Here is a 10716-nt window from a genome sequence, read left to right on the forward strand (position 1 = left end):
ATATTTCGTCTGTCTTTACGTTCTGAGTTAAAATTTCTCCAAGGTCGACTTTACTTTTCTTCCTTTCGGGGTCGATGATAATAAGTAACAGCTGAGTGTTTGGGATCAATGTAATCGATTTATTCTCATCTTCGAAAATTTCAGGCCTTCTACTAATCGCAGAAAGAATTATTTTAGAAAAGCAATAAATATCAAGTCGAAATTACAATTATTTAGCATGTGATTGAAGCTGTGTGTTGCTATCAAAGCAATTTCATCGTGCAAGGCACATATCAGCTATTTAAACATGCACAAAATATGATAATTTCATAGAATCATTAATTAGCAGATTCCGAAGTTTCGTCTCACTATCCGTGCCCTGATCATTGACATAGTTCCACTGCCATGGTCTATATTTCTGTTTTGGTTTTGGCGAAATTCTCCTTCAAGCATTACAATTTTTACCATTTGTGCTATACTTCTTGATTCGTGATTTAGTCACCAGTAGAGCGAACATAGCATCGAGGCAATTACAGCCGTTATTATCAACTATATTTTAAAAATCTGTGTTATATAAAGTGAGTGCATTGTGGAAGACACATTTCGGTCATTCAAAAACACACAAAAACTATTAACTTCATTTAAATATTTATTATTTGGTGTCAAAATAATAAATGTTTAAATAAAGTTAACAGCCTTTGTGTGTTTTCGAATGACTAATATGTGTGCTTCAGGCTGCAATCGTTTTAATTTAAACAACCAGTCACAGTTCACGTCAGAAATGGGTGCAAATTGCCTAGCGTCGTTTATTCTTTTAAAAAAAGCCCACAAAGTGTTATTCGATTTGGCTTGTATCTCTAGCATCACAAATAACCACAATGAGAATCTCTAATTAGCTCGATCATATTCGGTAAATTCTCTAGACATTAGGTGTCACTCATACAGGGACCCACTGTTCGTATTGTACTGCAACATACGCACAAACGCGCCAACACACACACAGTACATACATATACACGTACACATTGGTGCACGTCCTTACCCATACACTCATACGTACGCACATATACACACAAGCGCATTCTTACAAACACACAAATACTTGGCAGATTCACACGCTAACACACATTGATATGTATGCACTTGTATGCAGAAATACGTGCATACAAGTGCTCAACTCTAAATGTGCAAAATGTTTTTCAGCTTAAACTTTGACCAGTTTTTATCATTTTAAAATATTTAGGTGTCAATAGAATAAATATTTATAAATAAATTGCATTTCCAGACGCTATTTACATCAGCGTTGACTTCCGCTTCTTGCATCTTCCTTTTATCAAAATGTCTGCATGTAAACTACTGCCCGCTTCGTTCTCTCATTGGTAGATGGTTCTGTATACATACATACATACATACATACATACATACATACATACATAAGCCAATCTCAAGGCTTTGGTCGGCTATAGGGGAATTGGACCCGGATCCACGGGGATAGGAAGCAAAATTCTTACCACAGCCACGCCTGCGCCTATATGAGCGAGTGTGCATACACACACACACACACACACACACACACATATATATATATATATATATATATGTGTGTGTGTGTGTGTGTGTGTGTGTGTGTGTGTGTGTACAGAGAGAGAGAGAGAGAGAGAGAGAAAGAGGGATAGAGTGACACACACATATAGGCGCAGTCGATAGAATAAGAACGATAGAATAAGTCATAGACTTTAAAAATTCAAGTACTGGGTTTGATTCATTCGACTAAAAAATCTTAAAGGTTGTGGCTCAGAATGACCTCGCAGTTTGAAGTGACTAACTGATAAAAGATACGTCTCTCTCTCTCTCTCTATATATATATATAAAACAAAAAGAGCGAAAAAACTACAGAAGGCTTGTTTTATGAGGTTAAAGAATATATTTAAGTCGTTATGTTAGAAAAATGTTATAAAATTTTGCGTATAGTAACATAGTTTTGGGAGAAATAACCGGTTTCGTATTTTCTTTTCAAATTTCTCAAATTTCTATATCGTGTCATGTCTTTGCTATGTTGTGAAATATGGAGTTCCAGGCAGGGGAAGGTAATCAGGGATTTTTTCCGGTATAAGGGAGATAATCAGAAATGTTGGGAATGACTAATTAAATATGATTTAGCTGAGAAGGAATAGAATGTTACAAGTGGTTAGGTTTGCCTTTATATTTTTTTCAATGAGGTGAGTCTCCAATTATAAAGTTTATCGTCTTCAGCTCCTCGACCTCATGTTCCGGGTGACATGCATTTTCCACGACTCTATTCTAGTCGTTTTAAAGTGTTACGAACAAGAGCCAAGTATTTCATCCTTGATGTGAATGGAAACAGAGAGACAATCAGCATAGACCGATTCAAGCATTTTAAGAAACACGGCAGTTAACAACCAACACTGTGCATTTCGGCAAACTAGTGAATCAGCGGTTTCACCTTTTACCAATATTCTTATTTCTCCGACAGTGGTTACAAAGACAAAAGGCCGTACTGTGCATTGGTCTTCTCACTGACGTTCAATTGTCTTAAAACAATAAAATATTTCTTCTCCCACAAAATATACTATTCTATGAGCAAATTCTTGATTATCTGAAAGGAGAATAATATATAATTCATTCAAGAACAAGCGAGCACGAAGACATAAAAACGACGTTCTAACGTCATAAGCAAACATACACACGCAGAAATTACATAGCTGTTCCTGAACACACATTTATACATACGTTCATGTATAGATTATTTGTGCTTAGAAACAACCAAACGCACAAACACACAAGAAACATTTCGTAAGTTTCATTTCAAAAACACAACTCAAAGCATCTAGACAGACGGATTAATCAATGTTGTGCTCCCGCTCTCAGTGGCCATTTTAACGATCACGTAGTGTACAAATGAACAAATTTGCTACCTGTTTCTTGTAGCTGCAAGAAAACCCTAAAAACTAGTCAAGATTATACAAAGGGCAAAATTATAGCCAAGGGCCATTCGATATTTTGCGGCAGTCGTAAGATGAAGTGAGCGGCAAAACAATTTGAGTAATTCGAATGGATTTCATATTTTACGATTAGTTAAGATTGTTCAATGACAAACGTAATGGTATTTTCCAATCTAAATAATCTTCAATTTCTATGTACAATTTTTTTTTATCAATTATTACATACGGATTGTTAAATAAGCTTTGTATGCACCATTTCTTGATTTTTGCTTAAGAAGGCAAAGTTTGATTTATTGAATAATTATATTTATATTACAAATTTCGAGGGATGGTACGCTGTAAAATTTTGTCATTCCTGGAACGATTCCTTTGCTGTGTACGCAGATGTTCTAATGTTGTTTCAGAAACTGTTCATCTGCCTAAAGTCACTCACAATCAATATTCAACCTCTGCACAGTTAATTCAAAATTTCAGCTCCGTACACACACACGCACACACACACACACACACACACACACACACACACACACACACACGCACGCACACACACACACACACACACACACACACAGAAACATACGCATACATATATATATATTTGTACTTACACAGATATAGACATTATATATATAGTTTTATATGTACACACACACACGCACGCACACACACAGCAACATACCCACACATATACATATATTTATAGTTACACAGATATAGACATTATATATATATAATTTTATATGTACGCACACACACACATATACACACACGCACAGAGTAACAAACACGTACATATACATATATTTATACTTACACAGATATAGACATTATATAATTTTATATATACACACACATACACATACGCAGAAATATACCCACACATATACATATATTTATACTTACACAGATATATACATTATGTATATAATTTTATATCTACACACAAACACACATACTCATATACGCTTGGTATATACACATACATTTGTTGAAATATAGAGAAGTCTCCCGGTAGAAATTACTTTATGTATCGAAACATTGCAACAATGCACATGCAAGCTAGACGCTATATACACTCGACTTCCAAGGCCGTTGCAAAATAATTAAAGCGAGCGAGTTCATTATAACCTAGTGTGCACGCGCAACAGAGTCCAAGGTCAATCTGTGCCAATCGGCTTCACTTTCCATACTATAGCTTCGTTACCATAGCAACGATTCCGATACTCTTTGATCAAACTTCGTAAATATATACAATTTATGAAAATAATAGAAAATATGTATTCAGTACACTACTGTTTTTCTACACATCGTGGGGGTTTTGGAAGGTAACACCCGCGATAGTCGATACTGCCTTGAAATTGATGTAATGATTGCATGGTTCAATTAAATGGAGCCGCTTGAAACTAAGTATATGTCGATACCTCCGTGGTGTTGTTTTGCATTTATAATAGAATAAATATATACAAATTATAAAAATAATAATAATAAAAGTATACAGCACACTACTGTTTCTCCTTCGCGGATTTTCTCCTATCGCAGGGTGTTTTGAAACTTAACACCCGCGAGAGTCGAGGGATCACTACACACACACACACACACACACACACACACATATATATATATTTGTTGTGCAAGATTTTTTTAGACGGTTAGTAAAGAGAGACACAAATAAGAAAGAGGAAAACAAAGGACCACTGATGCGGTCACAGGAGTGTGACGAAAGAACTCTGACCAAAATAAGATTAAGATTAATGTAAAAAATAAATAACACTGAAGCAAAATAACACCAAATATATAGTGCGTGCGTTTTTATTGGCTAAACTGGCAAAATGACCATTCCGAAATATATATATATATATATATATATATATATTATATATATATATATATATATATATAATATATATATATTATATATATATATATATATATAATATATATATATATATATATATATATATATACCAGAATAAGCACATAAATGCGAAACAAGGTGTTCAGCGGAAGAGACTGATAGAATAAGCACCAGGCTTATAGGGAATAACTCCAGGGGTAAATTTCTTCGACTAAAGGGTGGTGCTCCAGAATGGCCACCGTCAAATGACTGAAATAAATAAAAGAATACCAGGAAAATGTTCCGTTCCACTAAACCAAGAAGGTTCTTTGAATATGTACGATGTATTTTAAGGTTAAATAGTAATTCCGTTTACGTTTGTCAAACTGAGATATTTTGGTTGGATTATATAATCATTGGGGTTACATTACTTTCTATATTCTGTAACTGTTACAATGTACTTTTCTAGGCCTGAATTGTTTTGGGGGAGTGGGGCAGTTGATTAGATCGATCCCAGCACACAACTGATACTTAATTTATCGACTCCGAAAGGACGAAAGACAAAGTCGACCTCAGCAGAATTTGAACTCAGAACGTAAAGACAGACGGTCATAATACGCAAACATTTCTCATGGCACCAGTACCCTGTTTACAGATGCTTACATCTTTTTATGTTTTACGTGAACTTTTCACGGGCCCAGCCAGTGATTATTATTATTATTATTATTATTATTGAGTGAGAGAGCAGTTCATGCCATCAAAGTGACACTGGGGTAAAATATACGAAGCCCAATATACCCATCATGACTACCCGTCTGATAAAGGTACACCAGGCACATGCATCACAACCATATGTGCGCGACATGGTGATCTCATATCAAGATAAACAGCACATGACCTTGCAGGTGGGGCCCAGTTAGAATTTTCTTCAGGTTGAGTAGCCCATCCCGCTCAAACGGTCCCTGAATAAGGGTTGTTTAAGGATGTTGAAAGAACCACCCATGTTTCCAGAGGTGAACTATTCAAACCCCAAAGAATCCCTCTCAACACATGGCTATGATGCTCCCCCACTACTTCTGCTCGTGATCAGAGATGCACATATCGTCAGCCACTAAGGGACATGCTCAACTGGTTAAGGTCAAACAACTGACGAGCAAATCTGTGGTATTGAGCAGAATATTTGCTGTAGCCCATCTTTTATACCAAGACAAAACAATGTACATGATAACACTTCCAATCAGTTAAGATCAGAAGCCATGAGAGCCACAGCCTGGTACTGCATCAGGGCATTTATTATTATTATTATTATTATTATTATTATTATTATTATTATTATTATTATTATTATTATTATTATTATCATTATTATTATTCTTTTGCTTTGGGTTTTTCTTTCATCTGTTAGATAGGATTTGCTTGCGTTCCTTGAAGCAGCGTCTGTGCCAGTGTTTATTTCCTGTCACGTCGCAAGTAAATCAGTTATTTTAAGAATGCTATTAATTTCATTTCAGAAAAGTTCAACAAGATAGTGTACGAGCTTCTCTCTCTCTCTCTCTCTCTCCTCTCTCTCTCTCTCTCTCTCTCTCTCTCTCTCTCTCTCCTCTCTCTCTCTCTCTCTCTCTCTCTCCCTCTCTTTGCTGCAGATGTTGCCTTGCTATCGCAATTGGAGCTTCCAATAATGTCAATATAAATTTCAAGTCCGGCTTACTTCCATTAGGAGAGAGCAACTATATCTGCATATCAATTTCATGGAGAGCCAAGCCCCACAATTGAAGAGCTGTAATAGTAGTAGTAGTAGTAGTAGTAGTAGTAGTAGTAGTAGTAGTAGTAGTAGGTGTTGTTGCTGTTGCAGTTGTTGACGAAGATGATCTTGTTCAGCCCCCTTGTAAGTCCTGATTAAGAAGACCCATCAACTTTATTCCAGGCATGATTTGTTTGACTTTTTATGGGCTCGTATTGTCTAATAACTCATACCTTTTTTCAGAAGGTAAGGTGTAATTTGATGGTGTTTTGGCTGCTGCTTCTAGCAGATGGTACTACCAATTAGAGGCTTCCCTCGTCAGCATTCTGTATTAAAATGGAGAAAAAGAAAATTGTAAATAGATATGTGAGGGTGTGTATATATCTTTAATCTTTTATTATTTACATGTTTAAGTCATTAAGCTGTAGCCATATTGAACGGTTTTAGTCGACCAAATCGATCGCATTATTTATTTTAGAGTCTGGTACTTATTCTATCGGTTTCTTTTGGCGAGCTGCTACATCACGGGGACGAAGCAGGCCAACACCTGTTGTCACGTTCTGGTGCGACAAACCCAAATACAAAAACACGCGCACACACACAGATATACACACGCAGACACAGGCACACACGCACACACACACACTCACAAACACACAAACGCATATAAACACACACACACACAGATATACAGACGCAGACACATGCACATACGCACACGCACATACCCACACACATGCACACAAACATACACCTATAAATTAAGGGTACTGAAAAGTAATCTGTTTTCAAACAAATAGTCTGACGTCAAACCACAAATATAGTTTCCAAGACAATAAAATGTGTCTTTACAATCAACCAATGAACGTAGATTTGATAATCAAACGTTAAAGTGGACACGAACTTTGTATGTGTATGTTCTGTCTGATCGTCCATGGAAAACAAAGACGTTAATGAGCTGCATATTCAGTATGGTGATGTGCTTTACGAATTTCTTAAGGGCATCAATGCCACACGCAACAAGAAAACCTATGTACTATATACTGTGATAGTGTGAGTGTTCGGAAATGCTAAAGATGGTCTAAAAGATCCAAAACGGTGATTTCATTCTTTAGGATGGTTATCGACCAGGGAGACCAGGTCTATATCTATCTATCTATCTATCTATCTATCTATCTATCTATCTATCTATCTATCTATCTATCTATCTATCTATCTATCCATCCATCCATCCATCCATCCATCCATCCATCCATCCATCCATCTATCTATCTATCTATCTATCTATCTATCTATCTATCTATCTATCTATCGATCGATCTATCTATCTATCTATCTATCTATCTATCTATCTATCTATCTATCCATCCATCCATCCATCCATCATCCATCCATCCATCCATCCATCCATCCATCCATCTATCTATCTATCTATCTATCTATCTATCTATCTATCTATCTATCTATCTATCTATCTATCCCAAATTATAAACCACAAAAAAGTGAAGATATTGCCTACGTGAAGATTTTACGCTCATTTGCAGTGAGAAAGAATGGTGCTGCCAAGGAACTAAATGAAAGTGATCTACTGCCAAACATAATAGAATCGTGCATATGGTTTTTCCAAAAGCTTGGCAAATTACTACAACAGACCAACTGTTGAAAAACACCAGCTAACTTTATTTTTAGATTTGTTTAACATATTTTAATTTTATAGTTTTAACGAGATTTAATAAATTCCTTTCATGCAAATTTTCTGGTCGAATAATTCAAGATTGCAAATGTATATAAAATGTATATAAAAAAGATATCATTATAGTAAGAACTTTGTTTAAATTGCAGAACCCATAGCATCAGATAACTTAGGATCTTCTTTTAGTAATTACCATTTTCTAACGGTCATTACTACTAAGATTCTCTCTAGAATAGGAACACGGTTAGAAATTTTGTGGGGAAGGGGCACATCAACATGGTCCGATTTGAATTTTTTCTTCTACGGAAGGAAGAGCAAGCCTTCTTCTATTATACTCTCAATTTTGGTCAACTTGCGCCGCAGGGTCTCGGAGGAGATAGTGTTGAAGGCTACCAAACCTGCCATACACAGACAACTTCAGCTTTATATATAGAGAGATTTATTTTTGTTTGCAACAGCCGGTTCTTTTGGTCAAACTATCGTATCTCCAGCTGCTTCAAATGTCAAGATATCAAAAATTGTCAAAGTCTAGTACAACGGTTTTGCTATGGAATGGTGAAACTATTGTTTCGTTTGCTGGAAAAGCAACGTTTTGGACTTATGACACTTCCGACTATCATATCTTTGAACTGCTCAAAGATGGTTTACGAGGTCATCGATTTTCTACGGCTGAAAATGTGAAGGAAGTGGTACATAAATGGTTGCACGACCAACCGAAAACCTTCTTCTTGGAGGGAACATGCAGGTTTGTGGACCGCTGTACCAAGGGCATCGAAAAGGAAAGAGACTATATAGAAAGATGTGTACTTGTTTATACCCTGCGTTTGTGTAAATTCATTGAAAAAACAACAGCGTGTATAACTTTTGACTCTCCCTCGTACATACATACGTACGTACGTACGTACGTACGTACCTACCTACCTACCTACCTACCTATCTACATACATACGTGCCTACATACATGTATATATACATATGTACATACGTATGTAGATCCATGCTTATGTACACGCATGCATACTTACACATACATATATGCATGTATGTCTACAATGACGCACCTGTAAAGCTAGTAGGGTGTGGTAAAATCCGGTATCGAATGGAAGTAGTAATAGTAGTAGTATGTGTGTATGTGTATGTAGATGTGTGTGTGTAATATATATGTATATATAGCTATTGCTTGGAAATATTTACGTGAAAACGTATTTTCGTATATTTACACACACACACCACACACACACACACACACACACACACACATACATACACACACATACACACACACACACACACTACTGGTACTCCGTCGGTTACGACGACGAGGCTTCCAGTTGATCCGATCTACGGAACAGCCAGCTCGTGAAATTAACGTGCAAGGGACTGAGCACTCTGCAGATAGGCATACCCTTCATTGCACACGCACACAGAACCCCACCCCACACTTCTACAGACACGGAAGTGTAAGTATTTGAGAGGCGGTTGGCAAACCCATGACGATATAACTTGTACGGGCCCTCATATCTGTACACGTGAATATATGTACTTATGACTGTGTACTTATTTACACACCTTTGATATTTACAAAAATAGATTTGGGCAAGAGTCGGGGCGGGGGAGAGACAAAACAATTGGCAGGGAGACAGTGAAAGTAAACGTGGGAAGGGCATGACCTGGAAGTCAAGTTAAAAGAATGTTATGTCATACATTTATCCCCTGAGAAGCGGATATTCCAAGGTAAGCTATAATTTGCACAACAAAAAGTGACGTCGTACTCCGCTTTTACATCGCTTTATCATTCATGGATTCACTTCACCAAACCATAAACAGCTGTAACTCTCACCCTGCAATATAAAGTCTATTCTATCTTATTTATATCTCAGAATAATTTATTTTGCACTTTGTTTCTAACTTCCTTTCACACAACTGTCTTAGATCGAGGATGGACAAAAAAAACATTCTGCTTATATATTGTATTCATTAGTCACTGTTCTACCGTCATTCTTAAGTCTTATGCTAACCAAGTACACTATTGCAGATCTAGCTAAGAACGCACTTCAAACGACTTCCAGTTCTATTATTAGTTATGTTTAAGGTGGCGAGTGGGCAGAAGCGTTAGCACGCCGGGCGAAATGCCTAACAGTATTTCGTCTGCCGTTACGTTCTGAGTTCAAATTTCGCCGAGGTCGACTTTGCCTTTCATCCTTTCGGGGTCGATAAATTAAGTACCAGTTACGCACTGGGGTCGACGTAATCGACTTAATACCTATGTCTGTCCTTGTTTGTCCGCTCTGTGTTTAGCCCCTTGTGGGTAATAAAGAAATAGGTATTTCGTCTGCCGTTACGTTCTGAGTTCAAATTCCTCCGATGTCGACTTTGCCTATCATCCTTTCGGGGTCGATAAATTAAGTACCAGTTACGCACTGGGGTCGATGTAATCAACTTAGTCCCTTTGTCTGTCCTTTTTTTGTCCCCTCTATGCTTAGCCCCTTGTGGGTAATAAAGAAAT

At 36.8% G+C, this 10716-nt stretch overlaps 1 long non-coding RNA gene across 1 annotated transcript; it reads left to right on the forward strand.

Annotated features, from left to right (window-relative positions):
• Nucleotides 1-1775: 1775 nt before the first annotated feature.
• LOC118763534 lies at nucleotides 1776-10436 on the forward strand. Its single transcript, XR_004999292.1, has 3 exons — nucleotides 1776-1789; nucleotides 5168-5175; nucleotides 10292-10436. It is a non-coding gene; the product is annotated as an uncharacterized LOC118763534 (long non-coding RNA).
• The last annotated feature ends 280 nt before the right edge of the window (nucleotides 10437-10716 follow it).

Source organism: Octopus sinensis, linkage group LG5 (genome assembly GCF_006345805.1).
Source record: "Octopus sinensis linkage group LG5, ASM634580v1, whole genome shotgun sequence".
In the NCBI taxonomy this organism is placed as follows: Eukaryota; Metazoa; Mollusca; class Cephalopoda; order Octopoda; family Octopodidae; genus Octopus; species Octopus sinensis.